Consider the following 23,317-nt stretch of genomic DNA (forward strand, 5'->3'; position numbering starts at 1 on the left):
AACTATAATCACCATGCTGTATGTTTTATTCCCAGAACTTATTTATCTTATAACTGGAAATTTGTACCTTTTGACCCCCTTCACCCATTTCATGCCTCCCCAGTCCTACCTGCCCCCCTGGCCTCTGGCAATCACCAATCTGTTTTCTGTATCATTCAGCTTTTTTAGATTGCACCTATAAAGTGAGATCATACAGTAGTTTTCTTTCTTTGAGTTATTTCACTCAGCATAATGCCCTCAAGTTCCATCCATGTTGTAACAAATGGCAAGATTTCATTCTTTTTTATAGCTGAGTACTATTCCGTTGTATATGTATACCACATTTTCTTTATCCATTCATCCATCGATGGACACTTCAGTGGTTTCCATGTCTTGGCTACTGTAAGTAACGCTGCAATGAACATGCAGATATCTTTTCGAGATAGTGGTTTAATTTTCTTAGGATATATACCCAGGACTGGAATTGCTGGACCATATGGTATTTAGATTTTTAATTTTTTGAGGAGACTCCATACTGTTTTCCACAGTGGCTGAGCCAAGTTGCATTCCCACCAGCTATGCACTAGAGTTCGCTTTCCTCCACATCCTTGCCAGCCCTTGTTATCTCTTGTCTTTTTTTTTTTCTCTTGTCTTTTTTATAATAGCCATTCTGACAGATATGAGGGAAAAGGTTTTGAATGTTGTGAAGGGTGTGACTTTATCGGTAGAGGACCGCTGAGTATTGCATGCAGGAGAGTTACTCATGAAATCTGTGTTTTAGAAAGAGAACCCTGGGTGGAGTTAGGAGGGTGGATTAAAGTGGAGACTGGAGGCCACTTGAAGGTCTAGGCAGTGATTCAGGAGAGAGGATGAAGGCCCAGCCTGGGCAGAGGTGGGTGGGTGGACACAACAGCATTGAGGATGCAGAGTGGACAAGGCTGGAGGCAATAATTTCCTGGGCAAATGTTACCACAGAGACGCATAGATGTCCTCCTCACCTGTTTATATGCATTTTATAAATGACAGAGCATGGGTTAAGTTTTGAGGGGTTCAGTGGCACACTTGAGTTTCCATTAGCAGGTGGTAGAGCCGGGATGGGAACCCAGGAATGCCGGTCTAGAAACCTAGTTCTCAGTCTTCTTCTGGGTGCTTTCAGCCAAGTTGCCCTTCCATACATGGCCTGCAGGGGGTGGCAGAGAGCAGGGGACGCGCCACGGAGGCCGAGAGGACCCCGTCAGAGACGGCTGGGCCAGCTGCGTCCGGGTTGGAAGCAGGGGACTGGGCAGTTCCCTACGTCCGGGTTGGAAGCAGGGGACTGGGCAGTTCCCAGGGAGTCAGCTCTTACCCCCAGTTTACAAAGGAGGACCCCCAGGCCTACAGATCAGGAAGGGCTCTCCCAAGGGGTAGATCATCCTCTCACGATACCCCCCAGTCCAGTGGGTGGGGGGGACCTGAGCTGCATTTCCCAGGGCACCAGGGGAACCTTAGAGGTCAAGAGTGGGGTCCAGGACTCCCAGACTTTCCTTCAGGAGTAGCCCCCCGGGTTTCACCACTGCCCAGCCCAGCCCCGCTGGAGGCAGGGGGATGATGAAGATGAGCCTCAGGCTGTGGTCCAGGGAGTAAGCCAAGACTCGCATAGAGACATGTTCAGGCTTCTCCCAGTGGGTGGGCGCCCACCAGGCCCCGTATAAAGGGCGCTGGGGGGGGCGACGCCAGGTGGCGCCCTTCTGGCTGGGGCGTCCTGCGGTTCATCTCCAGACCTTTTCCATTTTCTAACTCCAGGTTTCCGGAGCAGCAGCAGCTGAAGGTCCGCGCCGTGGGATGTCTCCCTGCGGGTGGGGGGGACCCCGTGGGTTGAGAGCGGAGGATCCAGGCTGGTATAATTTCCCCGCCTCCGTGGCCTGGGTGTCTTCCTGCTGCTAGCAGTTATCTTTAGCAAGCCAGCTCAGGGGTGGCTGGGGAGGGAGGTGAGAAGTGGGTTCAAACCCAGCAGCTGCCACTCACAGCGTGTGACCTGGGGCTCCATTCGCCTCTCTGAGCCTCTTCTGTAAATTGGGGAGGCTGAGCCCCATTTTGCCAGAAAGCACCTTTTTATGTGAAATAAAAATACCCCACATCGGCCTGGCACACAGAGGGGGCTCTGTCTCTCTCTGGCAAATCCCATATGGCCAGCTGGAGCCTGCAGTGGTGAAGCCAGGATTAGGGCTTTGCTGATAGAAAGTTAAAATATATATATATATCATATATATGAAAAATGACATATCCAGCATATATAACGAATGCTTTCAAATTAATTTGGAGGAGAGATGAATTTCCCACACAAAAGAATTCCAAATTATTTACCTCAATCAGCCAGGTGATCAAGGTCACCACCAACCATGATAGGTCATCTTCAGGGCACGTACCCTTGATATGATGGTGATGAAAATGGCCTTTCACCTCTGGGGTCTTCCTCCCAAAATACACAACCCGCATGGCATGCGGGATCTGAGTTCCCTGACCAGGGATCCAACCTGCAGTAGAAGTGCAGTCTTAACCGCTGGACGGCCAGGGAAGTCCCACAACCCCATTCTTTTTTTTTTTTTAATTAATTAATGTATTTATTTATGGCTGTGTTGGTTCTTCGTTGCTGCACACGGGCTTTCTCTGGTTGTGGCGAGCGGGGGCTACTCTTCATTGTGGTGTGTGGGCTTCTCATTGCGGTGGTTTCTCTTGTTGCGGATCACGGGCTGTAGGCGTGCGGGCTTCAATAGTTGTGGCACGTGGGCTCAGTAGTTGTGGCTCGCAGGCTCTAGAGCGCAGGCTCAGTAGTTGTGGCGCACGGGCTTAGTTGCTCCGCGGCATGTGGGATCTTCCCGGACCAGGGCTCGAACCCATGTCCCCTGCATTGGCAGGTGGATTCTTAACCACTGTGCCACCAGGGAAGCCCCCACAACCCCATTCTAATCATGAGAAAACCATCAGACAAATCCCAGTTGAGGGACTTGATAAATATTCCTGAAAAGTGTCAAGGTGATCAAAAGCCAGGAAAGTCTGAGAAACTGTCACAGTCCAGAGGAACCTACATGTAATGTGGTATCCTGGATGGGATCCTGGAACAGAAAAAAGACTTTAGGAAAAAAACTAAGGAAATCTGAATAAAGCACAGACCTTAGTAAATAATAATGTATCAATGTTAATAACAGAGGAAGTTGGATATGAGTATATGGAATTCTCTGTGCTCCTTTCACAATTTTTCTCTAAATCTATTCTAAAATTTAAAGTTTATTTTAAAAAATTGAGGTTGGACATGAGATGGCTAACTTTTTATTTTACCTAATGAAGACATTAAAAACCTCACCAACGATCTCCCCTCCCCTATTGTTTCATAAAAGAAAGGAGGTTCATAACAGCAGGAAGGCCTCCATCTCAGAATGGACAAGAGTTGAAATGGAGTTAGTCCAGGCTAATGAAGAATTCAGACTCTTTATATTTCTCATTTTGCCCAGGACGCATGAGAAGTTGGGGCCTGGAGAATGTGGGCAGGGGGAGAAATGGTAGAAGAAAACCATAGCTGAGAACACCAGACGCTGGACCAAAGCTGATGTGTGACTTATAGTGTAAGGGTCTTGGGGGGAGTGATGGGTGGCAGGGTTGGCAGGCGATGGGGCTTCCAGGCCAGTAGGGTGACCAGCCATCCCGCCTGCCTAGGACTGAGGGGTTTCCTGGGCCCTGTACCTTCAGTTTTAAAGCTGGGACAGTCCTGGGCAAGCTGGATGGTGGGTCACCCTAACCCAGCAGGTGGGCTGGGGGATGGGAGAGAGCACAGTCCTGTCCTGAGGGGACAGCACATCTCTCAGCAGCTGTCTCTAAACTCCTGGAAAGGGAAAGACAGGCCCTGTGTGGCTACATCTTGTGATTTTTTTATTATTTTTTTCAAGAGAAGCTAGAAATCCTTTTGTTTTTTAACACAAAAAACCCTGAAGTTTCAAATGTTTGCAGCTAATTCAAGCAACTATGAAATGCTTTTCAGGCCAAACCAGAGTGCATTTCATGTTGGCCCCCAGGCTGCCAGTTTGGGGCCTCTGAGAACACCTCTGATTTGGAGCCTTGAGCTGGTCCCTTGGCTCCTCTGAGCCTCGGTTTCCCTGACTGTGAAATGGGAAAAATTTTGCCTCCTCCAGGGCTGTTTGATCTGTCTGCAAGTCAGGTGCTCAGGCTGGCACATAGGAAGCTCTCAATCAATGGAAGCTATTACCAAGAAAACAGTCTAGTGGCAACAATGGAAATGTCCATCAATGGATGAACAGACACATAGAATGTGGTCTATCCATACAATGGAATATTATTCAGCCTTAAAGAGGAATGCAGCCCTGTTACAGACACGGATGAATCTTGAAAACAGTATGCGAAGTGAAGGAAGCTAGTCACCAAAGACCAGAGACTGTATGATTCCATTTACATAAAACATTCAGAATAGGCAAATCCATAAAGACAGAAATTAGTGGTTGTCAGGGGCTTGGAGAGTTGGGGGAGGAAAACGAGGGTGGGGTGGGGTGATTGCCAGTGGTTTTGGGAAGGGTGATGGGAATGTTCTCAAATGGATTGTGAGAATAGTTGCACAGTTCTAGGAATATACTAAAAGCCATTGAACTGTACGCTGTGAGAGAGTGAATTGTATGGTATGTGCATTCTGTCTCAGCTGGTCCTCTTTCTGGCCCCGCCCCAGCTCCCTATGTAACCTTGAGCATGGTATTCCCCTCACCCCCCGGCCCCCAGTTCCTGCCTGGAGAACACAGATGCTGAATCAGGTACGTTCTGAGGCTGCATCCAGCTCTGACAGCTTATGATTTTATTATGACAGATGGTTACATATTCACCAGGGCCACCTGCCCACTGAGACCCGGGATAATACAGGCCAAAGGTGGCCCATCAGCTCGGAAACCTGTAATTCTGCGCATGCCTGACAGACCACGGGGACGGGAAGGAGTCAAGCGGACCCTGGTGGAAACCCACAGATGTTTGCAGTTGATGACAGACATGTCAACAGATGGAATTAAAGAATTTGCCAGCAGCTGTTGCCTGTTTACCAAAACTCCATCGATGAACCTCACCTTCAGCTCTTGGAGGCGGCTGCTTGGGCCCCAAGTCAGGGATGCCCTGTTCTGATGGCCACTCACCTGCTGTATGGCCCGGGGAAAGTCCTTTGGCCTCTCTGAGCTTCAGATTCTGCATGTGTGAAAGGGAGGTGGTAACGCCTCCCTCCTAGGATGGTGCCGAAGATTCAAGATGATAACGTCTAGAGCCCTTGGCGTCGGGTCAACACCAGGTAGGTGCCCAGTCTGTGGTAGCTGTTCTGATTCTTTAACCTCTCTCGGCCTCCGTTTCCCCATCTGTAATCGGACACGGTTTATCTAGATCAGTGGTTCTCAACTGGTGGGGGTGGTGATTGTAACCCCGAAGACTTGGATGGCTATTGCAGCTGCAGGGTGGGGAGCGCTGCTGTTATCTAGTGGGTAGAATGCAGAGATGCTGCTGACACCCTGCAGTGCATGGGACAGCCCTCCACAGCAGAGGGTTCTCCGGCCGCAGATGTCAGTATGGCTGATATTGAGAAACCCTGGACTAAGCTCACCTCTGCATTTGCCTCCAGCTGTAGATGTTTGGGTTTGATTTGCATTGCCTCGTGCTGGGAAGGGGTCTTGAGTGTGCAGTCTTTTAACCTGGACTTGGTCTCATAGAATGGCCTTGGGCCTAGAACACTTCCTTACCAGGAACTAAAGAGGCCCCTCAGCCTCATCATCTTGTGTGAGGATGTCTTTCCTGTTTCAGACCCAATGTGTGCCCCTTTGCCCTGCTTAAGTGTGTGCGTGCGTCACGTGGCACCTGGCCAACCCCACTGCTGTAGCCATCCCCTGTGGGGAGGGAATGGGGTCCTTTGTTCTGCGACAGAGGAGGGGTGCATGTATCGGTTGCCAGGAGGAACCCGCTGCTATGGGGGTCGTATATATTTATTATTATGCAGTGTATTGTCTTTCTCCCGCCTAGAGTGTCAGCTCCAGGGGTTGTGTCTGTTTTGCTCCTGGCAGGATCTTCTGTGCACAGCACAGTGCCTGGCATGTAGTAAGTGCTCACTAAATGCTTTTGGGCCGAGTTTTTGACCATTGTCCTGACGTGGGGGAGAGGGGAGAGGGAAGTGGTCAGATTCGCTGATGGCAGAGGAAAGATCTCCCCCAGCCCACCCCCTCCCCTCCTTTGAAAAATCTCAGCCAGGATGGAGGGGTGTGGCTAGGCCTGGGGGCCCTCAGTGGGCTCCTCCCTGGGGGAGATGCTTGTCCCTTGGGGTCACACCAGGAAGGGAGGGGAAGCCACTGCTTCAGGTCCTTGGGGTGTGACTCACGGGTGCCCTCGGTCTTGTTCTCACCCATCACAAACCTTGTTCTGGTCTAGTGTTAAGAGCAGGTTCTCAGGAGCCAGGCAGAGTCGTGCCTCAGTTTCTTTGTCTGTACCATTGAGCTAATGCTAGTGTCTCATCAGTATATTGCTGTGAAGATTCTACAGGTGAATATAGAACAGGACCTGGCATGCAGGAAGCCTGCATAAGATGTGCTGGGATTATTTGTAGAATTTCTTGCCTATGTGTTTATGGAGGATCTCTAAATCTGGAAGAAGATTCCAAGGTTCTTTTCCATATGACCAGCACTTCCACTCCTAGGTGTGGACCCAAGAGAAGTAGAAACACACAGAAATTTGTACAGGGAGGTTCGTAGCGGCATTATTCGTAATACCAAAAGGAACAACCCTATCAGTCAGTCGGATGAGTAGATAAACAAAATGTGGTGTATCTGTACCACGAAATGTTACTGGTCAATAAAAAGAAGTGAAGTCTTTTATTTTCATTTTTTTATTGAAGTATAGTTGATTTACAATTTTGTGTTAGTTTTAGGTATACAGCAAAGTGACCTATATATATTCTATATTCTATATATATCCAGTTATACTTATATATATCTATATTCTTCAGATTCTTTTCCATTTTAGGTTATTACAAAATATTGAATAGAATTCCCTGTGCTATACAGTAGGTCCTTGTTGGTTATCCATTTTATATATAGTAGTGTGTATCTGTTAATCCTAATTCATCCCTCCCCAAGAAATGAAGTACTGCTACGTGCTACAACATGGGTGAACCTTGACATTACGCTAAAGACACAAAAGGCCCCAAAGTACATGATTCCACTCATAGGAGATGTCCAGAATAGGCAAATCTATAGAGACAAAAAGATTAGCGGGTGCTTAAGGCTATGGGGAGTGGGCACAAGGAACAGGGAGGTGATAATAAAAGGTACGGGGTTTCTTTCTGAGGTGATGAAAATGTTCTAAAATGGACTGTGTGATGGTTGCACAACTCTGAAAATACTAAAAATCATTGAAATGTACACTCAATGGGTGAACTGTATGGTATGTGAATTATATCTCAGCTATTAGGGGAAAAAAAAGGATTCCAAGGCTCTCGGCTGAGCCAGACCCATTTTTCAGGGTATTTCTTTAAAAGTCACACACTTAGCCTCCAGGGGGCCGTGTCCAGCTGGTGATAAATCAGCATTTTTATTTCTGTTCTGCTCTGCAGTGACCCAGGTTCCTTTATCTGCCTTGCTCACATCTGTCGTCAGCATTTCACGTGTATATCACCTGCTTTCTCACACTCACCGTAGCTGTCTGGGTCCCTCGGCTGTGTCCTCATCTGCCTCCAGGCTGTCTGGCTATCTGTCCATCTGTCAGCGTCAGTCCCTCATTCCAGCTCCGTTTACTCTTTCAAAGGGGCTCCTGGGGATGGGGGATCAGACAGGGCCAAGGCAGGAGGCCATACAAGTGAATAAAATGCAGTTACACAAATGCTAGGAGAGCCGGAGGCCTGGGAAAGCAGTCCTGGGGCAGGAAGGTGGTTGCAGAGCCCGTGTCCTTGGCCCAGAGGTCACAGTGTGGGTCAGCCGTCCTGCTCCTGCCCAACTGTGTGGAAGCCAAGAGTCTATGATGAAGGAGGAGGTCGGGTGCAGAGGGAAGCTCATGCGCCCTGGAGATGCACTGGGTTCGAATCCCACCCCTGTCAGCCCCCGACTGTGGACTCTGGGCAAATGGCCTCCCTTATCCAAGCCTCAGTTTCCTCCTCTGTAAAACAGGGCTAACAATAGCACGTAGCTCATAGGTTTGTTGTAAAAAAAAAAACTAAAGACAGTGATGTGTTCTAAACACTTGGCACGTGGTGGAGTGTGGATTGCGATCAGCTGGAACGCTGCGTGTAAGGCTCTGGAGTTCCAGCCCCGAGGTAATTCTGGCCAGCTGTGTGACCCTGGGCAAAGCCCTCAACCTCTCTGAGCCCTGTTTCTGCATCTGTGGAGATAAAACAGTTCTGCCCATTTCATGAGGGTGGAGGTGAGGACTCAAGCACTATAGGCACCTAGTGGGCCTGGCTCTTCTGGGTATCATGACCTGGTTCTCTCCCTCCACAAGGGACAAGGGTCCAGGTTGCCCACCCCAAACCAGCTCTGTCCTCTCTGGGCTTGCTTCCTTCCTCCGTGGCAGCATCTTGCCAGTGAGCCGACTTGAATACAGCCGAGCTGTGTGGAGGGGAGAAACAGGCTGGGATGAGTTTGGAATGGATGTCATGGAGTCATGATTACCGGCGATGCCATTCTACACCCTGGCTGTGACTCAGATGTTAAGACGTGATTTCCCATCCCATGGGGTGTTCTTGTGACCTGCCAGAGGGGGCATCCTGAGCCCCCATCCCAGCATCAAATGAAAAGACCTCGCAGCCAGTCCCTCCACTGGCACGGGGGTGACTGTGATTGGGATGAAGGGCAGTGATTCATGGAGCCTTCAGCTGCCTGTGTCACCAGGGCTGGTGGCAAATCAAAGAGGAAGTCATCCAGAGCTCTGTCTGCATGGCATGTGCCCCCTTGTCCTTATGAAATATTTCGTAATAATAACCTCAGTCTGGTTCTGCCACCCACCGTGTATGTGACCTGTGACGTCACCTCATCTCCGCTTTGGCTTCCCAGGCTGCAAAATGAGCGTTGGGACCAGACCCCATTTGTTCCTTCACTGATTCCAGCATTTGGTCATTCCACAAACACTTGTTGACACACCTGCCAGGTGTGCCTGCTGGAGGGATCCAGCTGTGAGCACCTGACGAGGTCCGGCCCCTTACAGCACAACATTCCAGTTGGGGGACAGTCAACAGACAAGCAGGTCCAAACTGACAAATTGTGGGGCCCAGAGGGAGAAAAGCCAGGTGCTGTGACCTGGGGCAGAGAGACACGGATGTGGGCTGAGCCCTGAAGCGTGAGAAGGAGCCGGCTGTGCAGGGCATCGGGGGTGGGAGGGGGGAGAAGGGCAGGGGAGCAGCAGCTCACTGGAGGGAGCTCTGTGGGGAGGAGAGGGTAGGTGACATCAGCTGGGACTCATGAGACAGCCTGAGGAGTTCATGCTTCATGCTCGGGCTCATGGGGACAGCACCACAGGACCCCTGGCTGGGGAGGGACATGATTGCATTTCCCGGGAAACCATCTCTGGCCTCCCGGACATCTGCTGTGCGGTCTCTGGTATCGCATCCACTGTGCCGAGCTCTGGATGCAGATGATAGTTAAATAGTGTTGAGCTCTTACTGTGTGCCAGGTGTCATGATAAGCCCCTATGTATATATGTGTGTGTGTCTGTGTGTGTGTGTGTGTTTAATTTTTATTGGGGTATAGTTAGCTTTACAATGTGGGGGGTTTTTGTTTGGTTTGGTTTTTTTTTAACTTTTATTGGGGTACAGTTGATTTACAGTGTTATGTGCGTGTGTGTGTTTCTTAATTTAAAAATCACTGTGGGAGTTCCCTGGCGGCCTAGTGATTAGGATTCTGGGCTTTCACCCGTAGCCCGGGTTCAGTCCCCTGTTGGGTAACTGAGATCCCACAAGCCGTGCGATGCAGCCAGAATAAACAAACAAACAACAAATTAAAAAAATCACTTTGACCTCATGATGATTCTATGAAATAGACCTATCATTATCTCCATTTTACAGATGGGGAAACTGAGGCACAGAGAAGTCAAGTGACTTGCCCCAGGTCACACAGTTGATAGTGAGGGGAAGGGTTGGAGAGAAAGGGCCTGACGCCAGAGACACTTATGACTGCGGAGGAAGCGTTGTCAGGCTTGAGTGTCTGGCTGGGTGACTGGTGGGTAGTGATGCCCTGAGGATGTGGGGCACCTGGGGGAGGAGCAACTCTCCTGGGTAGAGATGCTGGTGAGCAGTAGGAATTTGTTTATTGGAATGGAGTACCTGGGTTTCTGACCCTTCTGCGAAGAGGCAGTACAGAGTGGTTGTCAAGACTGTGGGTCCTGAGCTGTGTGACTTTCAACCAGTCACTTAACCTCTCTGTGCTTCAGTTTTCTTATCAGTGAATTAGGAAATGTGATGATAGCTCCTTCTTCAAGGATGAGTAGGGATGAAATGAGATGATGTTTGTCTGCTGACAGCATCTGGAACATGCTTACAATATGTTAATAAGGAAGAGAAAGGCTCAGGCCTGGAGAGGTGAGCAGTACAAGAGGAGCCCCAGTCCAGGAAATGCCTCGCAATAAGTTGCTGATGATAGTGACAGCTGGCCCTGCCTGGCCCCGCCTCCCAGAGCCCAGGTATCCCCCCTCCCAAGCTGCCTTTGGGGTAAATATCCAGGGTGCTCAGACCCTGACTTAGCTCCATGCCACTCTCTGGCCAGAGGATGGAGCCACTGTCACTTTGGCCAGATTCCTCCCGAGGTCTCCTTACTCTGGAGCAGGGCCCAGAGGGACTAAACCTTGTGCCTGCCCCAGCCAGGGCAGGGGCCACTGCCCACAAGAAGGGCCAGGCGACTGTCACATGGTGCCTCATGTTTTTGTGATGACCATCAGTTTGTGGCAGAATCATCTGAAAACAGGAAGATCCTGGTCAGAAAACACATGATTCTCAAAGGGCTGGAGGGCAGGGGACCCAGCTCGGACATCCTGATTCACTGAGGACCCTTCTGGGGTCCAGGCACCCCTTCCAAAAATATGCTTTGTTTTGTTCTGAAAGATGTACCTGAATTTATTTCTGTTGATTTAAGACTGGATATTTCTTCTAAAAAATATATATTTAAAAAATTTTCTTTCTATTTATTTATTTATTTTTATTTTCGGCTGCATTGGGTCTTTGTTGCTGCACGCAGGCTTTCTCTAGTTGCGGCGAGCAGGGACTACCCTTCTTTGCAGTGCACGGCCTTCTCATTGCAGTAGCTTCTCTTGATGCAGAGCACGGGCTCTAGGCGCACGGGCTTCAGTAGTTGTGGCACGCAGGCTCAGTAGTTGTGGCTCGCGGGCTCTAGAGTGCAGGCTCAGTAGTTGTGGCACACAGGCTTAGTTGCTCCATGGCATGTGGGATCTTCCCAGACCAGGGCTCGATCCTGTGTCCCCTGCGTTGGCAGGCAGATTCTTAACCACTGTGCCAGCAGGGAAGTCCTAAAAAATATTTTTATTTTGTAAGGATTTTATTTTATTTCCAAATATCTTAAACACTAGTTTGACGTCGTATCTCCCAGAGGTACAGACCACAAGAAAAATGGAAAAAGCAGGTACTCCCCCAAAGGTAAGCAAAGGGCAACAATTACTCCCTTGGCGTATCCATGTCTGGTCAACCATTGAAAGAAGAAGAAGAATTCTAGCAGCATAAGAGAAATGCATGCAGCTTGGTAAACTCAGAATTTTCACAGTGGACACTTCCTTTAAACCAGTCTTACCCAGTAGAAGTATAACTAATTTAGCCACATATGTCATCTTAATTTTCTTATAGCTGCATTTAAAAAAAAAAAGAAGCAGGGGAAATTAATTTTAACAATATATTTTATTTAATCTGATATATCCAAAATATTAACATTTCAACATGTAATCAATATGTTAAAATATTCCAGAGCTATTTTCCATTCTCTTTTTTGGTACTAAGTCTTCAAAATCCGGTGTATATTTTACAGCACATCTCAGATCTGACCAGTTGTATTTCAACTGCTCAGTGGCCACAGGTGGCCAGTGGGCATCACATGGACAATACAGCCTAGACATTGAACTTTCTTTATAGGGAAAACTTAATTTTCCCCCCTTAATGTTACAGTTACTTAAGTCCTGCATTATGTGTCTGCTTTTGGTGCTTCTTTTGTTCATTTTCTTCTCTGTATACTCTGACTTTGATAAGGACTCAATGATAAAGACGATCTTTAAGATGAGTCTTCTTTCTTTCTTCAGGCTTTGAATGTCTTTTTCTTTCTCGGTTTCATCCTTTTCTCTTAGAAATCTTCCCCCAACATTTTATTGTGAAAATGTTCAAACATACAGAAAAGTTGAAAGACTTGAGCAGTGAATGCCCAGATAGCATGTTGTTATATCTATCCATCCATCCATCCCTCATCCCTCCATCCCTCTACTCATCTATTCATCCATCCATCCATCCCTCTACTCATCTATTCATCCATCCATCCCTTCATCCCTCCATCCCTCTCTCCATCCCTCTCTCCATCCATCCCTCTACCCCTCTCTCCATCCCTTTCTCCATCCATGCATCCATCCCTCTATCTCTCCATTCCTCCATCTCTCTCTCTCCGTCCATCTATAACTCTGTCTAGCCATTTTATTTTATTTTTTGATAAATTTCAAAATAAGTTGCTAACATCAGTACCCGTCCCTTTAAACAGTTTGGCGTGTATTTTTTGGCATGTATTTTAATAACTAAGTTTACTATTCAGAATAGTCTTTTTCAATGCAAAAAAAAACCCCACAGGTTACAAAAGAAGCCAGCTATGTCATATATATGACAGTCATAGGATATAAAAATACTTGCGATTCTTGTTGGTGATAAAGTCACAGGTCCATGGATGTTGCTACCTCAGGAATTGAAGTTAGACACTAAATTTCAGTTACAGGCTAGTGAAAACAAAAACGTAATTTTTTTCCTATCCAGGTCTACAGATTCTCTGAATTTGAGGACCCCTACTCGGTCCTTATTTCATAAAAACCAAATAAATCATTGCTGTTACCATGTTAAGGCAAATGCTACCCATGGCAAATTCTTCCTGCATTATCTCATTTAATGCTCACACCATCCCCATGAGGATAAAAGAAAGCTGTCTACTCACAGCACTTCTGACACCAAATATGTGGGATTTTCCTCCACACCAACCAATTCTCCAGACGCCAGCTGGGTATCATATAATTCAATTCAATTCTGACACTACCTACCTGGAGTTGGGTATCAGACCACAGGTTAGGGCTCGGTCCCGCAGACTGCCCGCACTTCAGATGCCAGCCACAGGAGCTCCCCAGAGCGCCCCTACTTCTGTCTGACTTGCCCACAAAGTCAGAGGTTCTCACAACCCCCGCCCACGTTTGATAATTTGGTGGAATGGCTCCCAAAACTCAGGAACACTTGCATTTACCAGCTTATCAGAAAGGATATGATAAAGGATACAGATGAACAGCCAGATAAAGAGATACACAGGGTAAGGTCTGGAAGGGTCCTGAGCACAGGACCTTCTGTCCCCATGGAGATGGGGTTCACCACCCTCCCAGCACGTGGATGTGTTCAGCCCAGAAGCTCTCCGAGCCCCATACTTTGGGGATTTTTATCGCGGCTTCATCATGTAGGCATGATGGATCATTAACTCAATCTCCAGCCCTTCTCCCTTCTCTGAGGATGGGGGTGAGGCTGAAAGCTCCAAGCTTCTAATCATGGTTTGGCCTTTTTGGTGACCAGCCCTCACCCCGGGTGCCCGCCAAGAGCCACCTCATTAGAACAAAACACTCTCCTGTCACTCAGGAGATTACAAGGGTTTTAGGAGCTCTGTGTCAGGAGCTGGGGGCAGAAATGAAATATCTATTTCTTATTATGTCACATGGGGTGGAGAACTATTATCAGCCCATCTTACAGCTGAGGAGACCGAGGCCCAGAGAGGGAGTGTGATGTGCTGAGGTGCCCGGCTAGCAGGTGACGGAGCTGAGTCCTCCAGTGGATTGTTTTACTCACTCCCCACAGCAGTCTTAGGGGGCTGTGATGAGCCTTGGACCCGGCAGCCAGCAACAGAAACAGACCCGGCTGATATAAGCTGAAAGGAATCTCTTGGGAAAGGAAGAAAACTGGAGAACTCAGCCCCAGTGCTGACTACGGTCTAGAAAGTGGGCAGCAAACTTTCATGCCTGGAAACTTCAGATGGGGTTCTGCCCCACGGCTGCAGGCCTGGCCCCAGGGGTGGGTGTCCCTGCCACCCTGTCCCTGTGGTGGAGCTCCCATCCCTATTTCTTAGTGGGACTAGTGCCACTCTGGGACCTGTGTACTGATTGCCCCAGCCAGGGGCACGTGTCCGCATCCTAGCTGCCAGGAGGCTGACAAAACGCCAGGCTGCCATCCTCAGGGTCCCCAGTGGGAAGCAGGGCTTTCTCCCACTGAGACCCATGAAGGTGGACATTTCTTCAAGCGTGGGGAGGGGCGCAGCCTGGGCAGCCCCAAGCAACGCCCCGTGCAGATGGTGCTGTTCTTACCCCCTTTACAGATGAGCACGTCGCGGCTCAGGGAGGACGGGGACCCCGCCTGGATGGCCTCACTGTCTAGCTCTTCCCTGCCCTCCTGCTTCCTCTCCCAGAAACACCCAGGGTCTTTGCGCTGCTGCCCCGAATCCACTCTTCCCAGTGTGGCAATGCTGGGGGCTGGCCCACAGCACAGGCCTTGGGAGAGTAAAAAGCCTGGAGTCCTGGGTCAGAAATGCCCTTTGTGGTCCCACAGACAAAAGGTTTCAATCTACAGGGTCAGGGGTTGGGCACTGATGGCAAAAGGTGTCACCCTGGTGACACTGATCCTTAATCTGGATGAGGGAGGTGGGAGGGAGCTACTGCAGTTTGGGTTTGTGATCTGTTTTCCGTGTGTGTGTGTGTGTGTGTGTGTGTGTGTGTGACAGAGAGAGACAGAGAGAGGAGTGGGGAGAGGAGTGGGGTTAGAGGCTGCTGGGACCTGGGCTTCGTTTCCCACTTTGGGAAATGGGGCCCAGCAGAGGGGGATGCAGGGAGATGGCGGGGAGAAGGGTCCCAGGCTGTGCAGCTGAGAGTCCTGAAACCAGACTCTGGGCCCAACAGCGGGGTGTCTGGTCAGACAGACAGAAGCCAGCCTGTGTGTGACAGCATGTTATAACCTGAGAGATGACACAGGTGCCTCTCAAGAGTCAAGGAAGGACTCTGGTGCCTATGGTCACGGCCAGATGTGTCTTATACACAGCTGGGCAATGGAGTGGTGGGGCTGGGGGAGGGGAAGTACTGAAAAGGAAGTGGGACAGATGCAGGGCTGGCTGGGATGGTCCCCCTGTGTGGGTTGGTGTCTGTGTGCACGCATGTGGGTACGTGTGTGAGCATCACTTTGCATGCCTGCGTGTGGCGTACGTGCATCCACTTTTATATTGTGTGTATCTGTGTACTTGTGTGTGTGTGAGTGCCTCTGTGTGTGTGTGCACGTAGGTACCCATGTATCTGTATATCTATTTGCATGTGAGTTTTTATTCGGGGTTACATATGTCTCTCTATGTGTGTCTCTACGTGTAGGTACGTAGCCTCATACATACCTGTGTGTTTAATCATAGCAAACATCTATAGGGCCCATTTTGATGCCATCCTTTCCTGTCTAAGAGCAAACCTCCAGGAATGACAGCCCCAGTGACTGCCCTGGGCCTCCCCCATCCACGGCCCCAGGCCGCAAAGGGCGTTTGTTTCCTTCACTGGGGACCCAGAGGGGGTGGGGGCCACTGTGGGAATTCCTGCAGAATTCTAGGCATTCAGCCTTTTGGGGGTCGGGGAGGCGCATGGAAAACTCCGACCGCTGGTGGGGGCTGAGGGCACAGCATGGCCATGCGGACAGGGGCCGGACTCTCTCTCCTCAAGGGAGCAGGGCCGGTGGTATTTGCAGAACCAAAAGCAGGGCCTGGGCGGCGTCTGCCTTGGACCTGGATTCCGGCCAGCAGCCTGGTCTGGCTTGGCGAGGCCTCCCCCAGACCGGTCCAAGGGACCGCATGCGCCAGGATGCTGGCCCAGAGGGTCCAGAGAGGCTCCAGGGATCACAGGGTCAGAGACAGCTATTTGTCCTGAGTGGGACCTGTGTGGCCTCGCAGCCTCCCTGGCCGCTTCCTCCTCTGTAAATGGGGTTTCCAGTGGTGAATGAAGCCTGGTGGCCTCTCTGTCCCTGCTGATCTCTGTGCCTGCCCGTCTCCTCCTCTCCCTGGGCAAGCCCCCCTCCTCATCTTTCTCAGCCCCATGGAGGCGGGGCAGCCGATGGCTTGTTCCTGCTCACCTGTAGTGCAGTGATAGTAACCCGCTAAAAGATATGTCCGCATCCTAACGCCGGTACCTGTAAATAGGACCTTATTTGGAAATAGGGTCTTTGCAAATGTCATCAAATTAGGGATCTTGAGATGAGATCATCCTGGATTTAGGATGGGCCCTAAATCCAGTGACTGGTGTCTTTATAAGAGAAAGAAGATGGTGGCGGGGGGGTGGGTGGTGGAATTTGAGGGACAGAGACGCAGAGGGGAAGGCCATGTGAAGATGGAGGCAGAGATGGGAGTGATGACGCCGAATGCCGAGGAGTGCCTGGAGCCCTGGAAGCTGGAAGAGACAAGAAGAATTCACCCCTAAAGCCTCCAGATGGAGCATAACCCCAGTAACACCTTGATTCCAAACTTTTGGCTTCCAGAACTGTGAGAGAATACATTTCTGTTGTTTTAAAAGCCAGGTTGGTGGTAATTTGTTGCAGCAGCCCCGGGAAACTGATACACCACCGCCCCATGCAGTGCACAGTTAACTGTAGCCTGGTCATTTGTTTTCTGTTTAATCCCTATTCCACCACCTCCTGTGGGCAGGTAACTTTAACCATGTTGGGCCTCAGCTTCCACAAATGTAAAACAGGGAAAATAATAATAAAAACTCAGAGGATGCTTAGCCGAGCTGGGTACATCCAGAGCAGCAATGATTGTTATTATCATGGCTGTTTCTACTCGTGGGATGGTACCTGTCATCCATGCATCCAAAGCAATGGCCAATTTTAATTAGGTGGGGAGGGTGTATATTATACATAAGTATATCTGGGAATGTTTGGCTGTCACAAACCATGGTCAAAGTCAGCTTAGAGGACAGTGTCACTGGCTTAGCGTGTTGCTTGGTGCAACATAAGTGGATATGATTTGTGGTGGCACCTGACGTCACTGGCCAAGGGGGGCTGCCCACCCCACTCACTGGCTTTCATTCATTCATGCCACACCTATTTCCTGAGCACCTACACTATATCTGGCACAGCCAACACCAAGTCAGTCAAGGCTGACAGCTACCCTCTGGGCTGCTCTGTCTTGTTGGGGAGGCAAGTGAACAAGGAGGGAGATGGCACAGGTGGGGAGGTGGGAAGGGAACGGGAAGGAGGGGCCCACCCACAGGCGCCGGGGTCAGGGAAGGCTTCCTGGAGTCAGGGGAGTCCTGAGGCCAGAGCAGAAGGACAAGTAGCCCTGGAGAAGGAGGGGAAGACATTCCAGGCAGCGAGAACAGCACATGCAAAGGCCCAGGGACAGGAGCATATGGAACAATGGGAGAGGTATTTTGAGCAGCCAAGGTACAGGAGGGGGCCATGGTGAGCACCGAGGCCCAAGAGACCTCCCCCTTGAGCATGGCCTATGAGGGGCTGGGACTTGTCCTCTGGGTCTTAGGGGTCATTGGAGAATTTGAAGCAATTCTGGTTAAGGCTAAGACCAGACTTCCTTCACCTCTTACTGAGTTGCTCCTCTGTTAGAATCACCCCACCCACCTCCAGTTTTGTGTTCCAGACCTGACTCTCATGCCAATCAGGGTACTTTTCTACCCAGAGGGACTAAGAGTGGGAAGGAAAGTGGGGAGCCAAGAATCCCCAACAAAGAAGGTTTAGACACCCCAAAAGCCAGGGATCTGGTAACGCCTGGCACACGTAGAAGGTCAGTGTCTGTAGGTGTTGGGAAGGCACAGGAAGACCCCCCGCGCCCCCCATACACCCCAGAACTTCCACCACGGCCCTCAGGCCCGGGACACTCAGAGATGTGTACAAAGCCGAGACTTGTGGGGCACCCACCACACGCTGGGCTCTGGATGGAGGGGCACCTAACACACGTTCATGCTTCATCCGCCCTGGTCCTGGGAGCTGCGCACCTCTGCAGGTCCCGATGGGTGCCTGAGGTGTCCCAGAGCCCGGATTCGAACCCAGCTCTGCCTGCCCCTAAGGCTCTGGGCTCTCAACCGCTGCGCTATGCCATCACTGGTGAATCCCCATCCCCGCCAGGTGTAACCCTTCCCTGAAAGCAGGTGTGTGGTCCCGAGGAGGAAGGAAGGGGCTGCCCAAATCCTCTTTACCAGGCTGCTGTGTGCCAGCTGCCGTGAGTGTTGGTGGCCAGTGACTCACATCCATCTTACCCACGCTCCGCTCCAGCCCAGAGGGAATGACACCACCTCCTCCTGAGAACCTCCCCCTCCAAAAGCCACATGCACCAAAATCCCCGTCTCGGGCTCCGTCTCTTGGGAACCTAACGTAAGATGAAGTCGTGTCTGATTTCCCCAACTGAGAATCTTCCCATACACCCTAGGTTCTTCCAGAAAGAGTCTTGCCTCTTTGGCTCAGCCAGAGTTTCCTCGTCGCCCCTGCTGACCTGCCTCTTCGCTTCTGAAGTCCTGTGCTAGCCCATCACTCGGTAAGAAGGGGCAAGAACAACTTCTTTGGGCGTTCTCTGTAGAGGCAAGATCTCTGGTGGCCTCTTGTGCATTGTAAGCATTTTTGGGGTGTTGATTTGGCTGGACATTCTGTAAGGTGTTTTCTTGGAGCTCTAGAAAACCCAGCTCCCAGGACTCTGAGCTGGAGGAGAAAGGAGCAATGACACAGACAGGCTTTTCACATGAATGTGGAAAATCTGTGGAGGCTTAGAGTATAGCAAGTTCTCTGGGGCCACACCAACCTCAGGGTTCGTTGGGGCTGGAATGAGTAATGTTTGTCAGCCAGGATAACCTGCTTGAGAAATGAACCAGGGTTTCTTTTAGCTACTGAGTCATCACAAAAGAATGAGAGATATTTTCCCTCCCTCCATCCCTCTCAAGGACCAACTTTGCATTCTGAAGGGCTGTGTTTGTCTTGGGCCAGTGGAGAATCAATGGGCCTTGGTTTTTTGGAAGTCTAGTACATTAGTCAGGATTCATCTAGCTGCAAATAACAGAATCCCACTGAAATTAGCTTACATTGAAGAAAAATGTATTGTTTTGTGTCACTGGAAGGTCAGGAGTGCAACAGCTTCAGGCACAGCTGGATCCAGGGGCTCAGGCAGGTTGTTGGGGATCTGTCTCTGTCTCTTGACTCTGCTTTCCTTTGTGGGGGCTTAATTCTTAGGTGGGCTCTCACCATCTGCTGGCAAAGATGGTGCATCATAGGCCAGGCTTCCATCTCGCCAGCCTAGTGGAGATTTCCTCTTGTTGAATAGGAAATCATACAATACATTTCGTCTCTGGCTCAGCTTAAGTCACATGCTCATTACTGAAGCAGTCACCATGGCCAGCCTTGGTCATGTGCACAACTCAGCTCCAAGAGCCTGGGGTGGGGCTAGGAAGGGAAGATTTGGCAGCAAAGGTAAGAGATACTGTCTACTCCTGGGGCCGTAAGGGGATTGAACCAGGCTATCTGGGAGGAGCTTGTGGGAACTACCTGGGGAAACAAGCTTCCCAGTGGCCAAAGCCTGCGCCCCTGGTAAGGGGGATCAGATCCCAATTTCATCAGACTTAGGAAAGTAATGAGATTTTTCTCACAAGTATTGGGTTGGTCAAAAAGTTCATTCGGGTTTTTCCATAACATCTTAACATCTTTTGGGCAACCCAATATGGAACTGACTCACACCATTTGGAGGAGTAAGTCCTAAATTCTGGGACTTTCCTTAATCAGCCTAACCATAGTGATTGGTCAGAGGATGGGCACATGACCCAAGCTGGACCAATGAAATTCAGTCATGGGACTTTTGCTAAAGCTCTTGGGAAAGAGGTATTCTCTTTCCACCAGTGTCGCTTGGTGACTGGAGGCTTGGAACTGCTGGGTACCATCTTTGCAACCATAAGAGAAGGGCCTGACTGAGAATGAAACAGTCACGGAAGAGAGCAGAGAAGAGATGGAGAGATTCCCATGACAGTATTTGAGCTCCTGGATCCAGCCATGTCTGAGGTCCTTACCATGAACTTTTCAAACATGTAAATTCCCTTTGATGTAGGTTTCTGTCCCTTGCAACCAAAAGATATCTTAATCATACAATGCTATACAGCTATTTGGGTCATGATGAGGATTGCATGAGTTAAAGATATATAAAATATGTGGCTCATAGGGAGCCCATTAAAGGTCCACTTTCAGGAATTTCTCTTCTCCTCCCCCTGACGGAATATAGTTCCAACTGAAAATCTACTGAACGTATTAAACAATTTAGAAGAGGCACAGAAGGGTTTGGCTGGTTGTAGAACAATAAACACACAGGACCCAAATTTTACATCACCCGCCTGTACTTGACACCCTGTATTCTTAATTTAAATCCTGAGAAGGCAGCAGAAAAGTGATGGCTTTAAATAACCATGTGAAATGGGGCAAAAGCAATCTCGAGAGACACCCATTTTGTTTTCTCTGCAAGAGGAAGGAAGTGGGCATTGTAGGGAGATGGAAATCTGTAAAGACAGCCTCCTCCATCTGCACAGAATTAAAAAGGAGTTCACAGGCATGGGGTCGAGAAGTGGCTCTCTCACGACTGCCCCCTCGGGGCACTCCAGCCGCCCTGAGTTTGTTTTTCCTGGGCCTGAGCTTAGATGTCAGGCAGGCGGAGGGGTCCTGGGATTTCTCCTCAGCCTGGCGAGCCTGGGGAGGCTGCAGGCAGCTCAGGGTCTGCGTGTTTAGAAAAGCATTCGGACTGATTGTTTACTCTGGGTCTACTCCCGGCCCACGGGCGGCCACGCAGGGCTATCCAGATGCTTCCAGCTGGGGTCTCGTAAACAGGCCATACTGCCCGGCCCACCGCGGGCCTCCTCCGCCTGTCCCCACCCAGGCTGCCTGAGCGGGTTGCCAAAAAGCCCCTCTGACCAAGTCCCCACTGCTTACGGTTTTCTGTGTCTCCTCCACCCGCCACCAGCAGCCCTGACCTGGCAGGTCAAGGGCCAGGGCTGGCTCACAGACATGTTTTGTTTTGTTCTGTTTTATTTTGTTCTGTACCGTTTAATTTGAGTTGGCAATGAGAACTTGGAAGGTTTCATAGGAAAGTCTGGATTTTGGTTTCTCTTTGAAAAAAATTGGAAGGTCTTGTACTACAGGGCCTGCCTTCCCATCCAGCAAACACTGGCTGCAGCTAAGGAACAGTTGGTCCCTTACTCAGTCCCTTACCTAAATTTCAGTTGCCCCGGAAGCAGGCTCTGAGGCCAGGATCTTAGTGCAAGTAGTTTATTAGGGAGGGGATCCCAGGAAGAACTGATGGGAGATGGGGAGAGAGGTGGGGAAGGAAGGAGCTAGCGCAGGGTGCTGGGTGTGGGCGAGCAGTCACTGCTGTGGGCAGCTGGGGTGCAATCCCACTGGGGACATCGGGGGACATCTGCTGCCCGAGGGGCCAGGGAACTGCGGAGTCTCCTGCCAGCGCCTGTCTGTTCTTGGTAGAAACCTGCATCCGGGGTATTAGCTCCCTGGCACTGCCAGTTGGCCCAAGAGAAAAACCTCAGGTAGAAAGTCACAGATGGAGAAGCATCACACACGCTGTTGACAGTGCCTGCTGCACCCTTTAGACGGCCCTGTCTTCCAGTTCGCCCTAGTCCCTCTGCTCCCTGTTGTCTGTCTCCCAGACAGGAGGCCGAGGATTGGTTCCTTATGTCTTCATATTTCCGCTGCTGATTTTCTTACAGAAGAAAAACGTCCCTCTGCCCATATCACCTTCAAAAGTGGGAGAGTGAAATATAGCTAAGAATGCCCCGTGCTTATAATTACACTCTGCTCACTTCTCCTATTTCTGTTGCTGGCCTGGCCCCTGAAGGGGGCTTCGTTGGCAGCCTCTCAACCACAGAGCAAAGCACTTGTCATTCACGTGACGTGCAGGACCCTTGGGGTGCTGGCTTTCACCCGGGGTAGCTCCCTTGGAGCTTCTTCCTCTGAGCCCAGGGTGATGACCGGCTCTCAGCCCTGGGCAGCCCCCCAGAAATACTCCATCCATCTGGAAGCAAGGGCATTACCCGTGTCCATTACCAGCAACAAAGTCATTTTGCTCTCAGCCCATCCATGCAACAAAGCCCAGAGGAATCCCTCAAACACACCTTCTGATTCTCGCACTCCAACTGAGTGTCCAGCAATTCAATTCTGACACTAACTAGAATTAGACCTCACAGGTTAAGGACTCAGTCCCACAAGACGGCCCCCATTTCAGACGCCAGCCACAAATGGGATCCCCAGGCTACCTGCACTTCTGCCCGGCTGACTATAGATTTGAGGGTTCCCACAACATCCCTCATTCAGGTTTGATTATTTGCCAGAAGGATTTACAGAACTCAGGAAAGAGCTATCCTTACTATTACATATTACAGTTCATTATAAGGGGACAGATGAATGGCCAGATGAAGAGGGAAATACAGTCTGAAGAGTCCCAAGCACAGGGGCCTCTGTCCACTTGGAGTTGGGAGGTGTGCCACCCTCCCGGCACATGGATGTGTTTACCAACCCGGAAGCCCCCTGAACCCCATTATTTAGGGGTTTTTATTGAGGTTTGATTATACAGGCACAAGTGATTAACTCATTGGCCATTGGTGATTGATCTCAATCTCCAGCCTCTTTTCTCGGGAGATGGGGCTGAAAGTCCCCGCCCTGTAATTACTTGGCTGGTTTTTCTGACTACCAGCTCCCCTCCTGAAGCTTTGTAGCCTCGACCCCTGGAGTTCTCATTAGCATACAAAAGACATTCTTATCACTGAGGAAATTCCAAGGATTTTAGGGGCTTTCTGCCAGGAATGGGGCAAAGACCAAATATATATATATTTTAAAAATTATATCATACACACCCACACACATACACACACAGGCACACACGCACATCTCTCCATTTCCACTGAGTTGCTGCCCAGGCCATTCAGACCCCAGGGCAGAATGGGGCTCCCAGAGTTCCTTCTCTTTCTGGGGTCCCTGTTCGTTCCTTACTTCTCCCAGCATGTATGTTTACTGAGCATGCACTTTGTGACAGGGCTGAGTTGGGTGCTGGATAAAATGCTGGGAGTGAAGGCCACA

At 50.0% G+C, this 23,317-nt stretch overlaps 1 protein-coding gene across 1 annotated transcript in view; it reads left to right on the forward strand.

Annotated features, from left to right (window-relative positions):
• Positions 1 to 4,858: 4,858 nt before the first annotated feature.
• Positions 4,859 to 23,317, forward strand: part of LITAF (lipopolysaccharide induced TNF factor) — an 80,575-nt gene continuing 62,116 nt past the window's right edge. Inside the window, exons 1-2 of the mRNA XM_024744161.1 lie at positions 4,859 to 5,287; positions 18,639 to 18,743. The gene's annotated coding sequence lies outside the window, so the exon portion shown is untranslated. The remainder of the gene's footprint in view (positions 5,288 to 18,638; positions 18,744 to 23,317) is intronic.

This window comes from Neophocaena asiaeorientalis, unplaced genomic scaffold (genome assembly GCF_003031525.2).
Source record: "Neophocaena asiaeorientalis asiaeorientalis breed wild unplaced genomic scaffold, Neophocaena_asiaeorientalis_V1.1 scaffold91, whole genome shotgun sequence".
Lineage (NCBI taxonomy): Eukaryota > Metazoa > Chordata > Mammalia > Artiodactyla > Phocoenidae > Neophocaena > Neophocaena asiaeorientalis.